The sequence below is a fragment of the Echinops telfairi genome, unplaced genomic scaffold (assembly GCF_000313985.2).
Source record: "Echinops telfairi isolate 266 unplaced genomic scaffold, ASM31398v2 ScPeMD7_31;HRSCAF=116, whole genome shotgun sequence".
Classification (NCBI taxonomy): Eukaryota; Metazoa; Chordata; class Mammalia; order Afrosoricida; family Tenrecidae; genus Echinops; species Echinops telfairi.
The window spans coordinates 28358511-28362315 of NW_022103928.1; positions in this window are offsets into that span (position 1 = coordinate 28358511).

Consider the following 3805-nt stretch of genomic DNA (forward strand, 5'->3'; position numbering starts at 1 on the left):
GTGTGTGTGTGTAGGAGGAGAGACTGTATGTAAGGAATGAGAGCAGAGGCCATGATTAATGGCTGGACGTGACCCCTACTAGGAGAGTCCCTGTTGAGACACAGTCTATGTGAGTCTCTTCCTGGATTCATGTTTTTAAAACTGACACACACACACTCCTTGCTCTAGACCTGGGCTTGATCACTGGGAGGAAACCAGAGTCAGCAGTGGAGGGTATGGAGTTCGGATTTAAGCCCCGCAAGCCGTGTGACTCTAGGCCTGGCTGCAACCCTGGGTCTGCCTAACTCTCTCTCCAGTGCTCTTTCTCCAAGCGGAAATGCTTAGGGGTCAGGTTTAGCCTGGGTTGTATTGACCACTGTGGAAGGCAAGCAGCTTCCCCCCCAGGGCCTGGGACCTAAAGCTGGGCCAGAACCACCTGGTCGTACTTGGTGTCATTCCAGGTGCCTTGCCCTGGGGAAATTTCCTCACCCTACCCGGCAGGACACGCAGTGGCAGTGCGTTTGGTTTCGGCACTCACCATGAGCCCCCAGGGATCCCAGATGGGGCTGTGAGATCTGTCATCGGCAGGAAGCTCTTGCCTTTTATCCTCCTGGAAACCAGAGTGGAGAATGTATTTGGGTAATGGCCTCAAACAGACAACATCAATAAGACCTGTGGCCTGCAGTGGCCAGGAGGGGCCAACCTGGGCTGGGGTTTGGCTGGTTGATGGGCATGTGTCCATAGCAGCTGTCGATGCTGCCGCTTGCAGGCACATTCTGTGCCCTGCTTCCTGTGCCTGTTCACCCCTTCCGGCCCACCCTTCCATGCTGGGGCAGGCTCCGTGCTGTGGAGACCTCATGCCGGCCAGAAAGCAGAGGGCTTAGCTGAAAGTTAGCACCCCCAATCAGTCACAGCTCTCAGCCCGAGGGCGCCGACCACGGGGAGAATGGTAGGTTTGTGATGCCAGTGTTTCTGTCCGGGAAAGAGAGAGCAATGATTTGCTTGAGAAAGCTTCGGAAGGGCTGATAGACAGGGTCTTTAAAGATGTGTAGGCATTTGCCAGCTAGATCAGAGGGGAAATGGTTTTGAGCATCGAGGTCAGCTTGTGAGGTTGCCCAGAGTCCGGATGACTTTGAGATAGTCAGTGTGAACAGCTGAGCAGACTTTGGACCTTCGACACGGTCCAGCGGTCAGTGGGAACCATGGACGGGCCTTGAGCAGCTTTCCGTGTTTCAACGAGTGCAGGCTTCTGGGTTGGTCGTCGGTGGAGATACAGGGAGGAAGAAGCACTGTGGAGTGGACAGAATTGACCCTGGCCCTTCACTAATTCAGCCGATGTGGATTGAATGACCATTATGTGCCAGGCACTAGGATTATGATGGCCAACGTGAACCGAGGTTCTAGGAAGGGCCACAGAGAGAATGTGCAAGACGCTTCTGGAGAACGTGGTGGTGATAAAGGCTGCCGGAGAAAGAGCAAACGGGAAGAAGGGGTGACGGGCAGAGGGGCAATGCTGAGTCAGGGTAGGCCTCACTGGAGAACCGAGGAAGTGTGGCTGGCAGAGGGCACGACCAGTGCCAAGGTCCCGAGGCAAGAACGAGTTCCTGTCTACAGGCAGACGGGGCTGGAGCAGAGGGCTCCAGGGGAGGTGCTGGGTGGGGGCAAACCATCAGGCCTCTTCGTCCAGGGTGGGAGTGTGGATGCACGGAGGAGGGATGGCCAATATTGGGCATGAGGAGGTGATTCGGGATGGTAATTCCTGTCCTCAGCTGACTAGGGGGTCTCCTGGGCCCAGGGCTGTGCTCATGTTCTCCACGCTTGGTGACGACTTCCTCACTGACTCCGTTCTGCTGAGCCGAGGCTCCTGGACCTCACATTAGTCTCCACACCTGGTTCCTGCCATCTCTCACACTGGAATAGCTGCAGCAGGGTCCCCTGTCTGACTCACTCCGGCGCCCCCCTACCAAAAACTAAGCCCACTGTCATTGAGTTGATTCTGAATCCTGGCCACGCGCGACAAGATGTTATAAACCTTTACGGGAACCCATAGTCTCACCTTTCTTCTTTGGAGCAGTTGGTGGGTTTGAACCGGTGACCATTCTGTTAGTACCCTAATGCCTAACCAGCAGCGGTACCTTCTCACTCACTGCCATTGAGTCATTGCTGACGCATGGGGACTCTCTAGGGCAGAGTAGAACTGCCCCTGTGGGTTTCTGAGGTGGTAACTCTGCATGGGACCAAAAAGCCCCATCTTTCTTCTACAGAGCGACTGATGGGTTCAAACTACTCCTCCTGCAAGTAGTTACTAGCCCAACTCTTAATCCACTACGCCACCTGGGCTCCTTAGGGTACCCAAGTTTCCCATCAGCTACCATGTCATGGAGATCCTGGAAGTTCTGTGTTTATCAAGAAGCTAGGAATACAGCCCTGCCCCTGGGGTTGTTCCTGGAAATGGATCAGCTGTCCCACTGGGCCTGTCCTTGGCTCCCTGAGCCTTTGTTGAACCCTGACTTTGTGCCAGGCACCGTGCTGAGTATTTCCCATGTTGTTTCTCATCCTCAAGGCAGTTCTGTGAGGTAGGCACGGACTTGCTCCCTTTTGCAGCCAAAGAAACTGTGGCCCAAAGGGGAAGCGGCATTTCAGGGTCCCCCAGTTAGGAGGGGAGGTCTGAGCCCCATCTCGGTCCGCTGATATCCAAGCCTCAGGCTCACTTACTCAGGTCAGATGATTGGCGGCCTTTGCTGCCAGGAGCATGGGCCCTGCTGGAGAGCTCTCACCTGCTCCCTAGGCCTGCCCCCAGAGGCTCCCCAGGGATGCTGCCCCTCTCTCCTCACCCTGCCCCAGGTCAGCCCTGCAGACAGCCCAAGGGCCTGTATGGCTCCTCTGCTCCAGGCTGAGCAGCCCCTTTCTCCCAGGACAGGATCTCTTAGCCCCTGTCCAAGGCCACCACCTCTGCCCACTCCCCAGCATGGCGGTGTCTCACAGAGCAGAGCAGAGCCTGAGGTTGATCCATGGACCAGGGAAGTCCGAGCAGGCATTCCCCATCTGGGCCCAGCCTTTTCCGGGATGTCTCCAGAACCCCTCTCTGCAGACCTGTGCGGCTCCCGGCAGCTCACATCCCGCCTCGACTCCTCTTGTCCATTGGCATGTACAATCCGGCAGGGCCATCTGCTGGCTTAATTGTCTGGATAATTGCAAAGGCTGCTGGCCCCTGTCTTCCACCCTGGGGTGATGGCCCAGTGGAGTGGAAAGAATGTCAACCACACACCTGATTCTGTGAGCCCTAAGCATGTCCCTGCCCCTTTGGGCCTCAGTTTCCCTTCTGGGCCTCCCTTCCAGATCTCCAGTGCCGAAAGCTTCCGAGCCTCCTCCTCCATCTGCCCACTCACTCCCCTTGGCCTGACCTTGTCTCTTCAGCCCCCGCCCGCTCGGCTGTCTTGGCCAAGGCGACCGTGACTCATAAGCAGATGTGGTGGGCCGGTGGGCGGACAAGGAGGGGCCACACGTAATAGCTGTGTGCAGTGAGTGCATGGGGACCCTGCGGGTGACCTTGGGCAAGGTCCCTGTCCCTCAGTGGGTCTCAGTGTCCTTTTTGCAATGTGTGTCTGTTGAGGAAGGTTTGCTGCAGATTGGAGCCCATGCAATCCCTGGAGACTATAGCTCCTGCTCTTTCCAGACCCCTCCCCCACCCCCTAGGTACTCCCCTTTTACACACGGGAAGGTCAGGGCCAGTTTTGATCACTGTCCCCAGAACTTGAATCCAGGGCCCCTCTCAGGCCACAGAGACCAGAGAGCAGACTGGACTGTGTCTCCTGTGTTCATCACC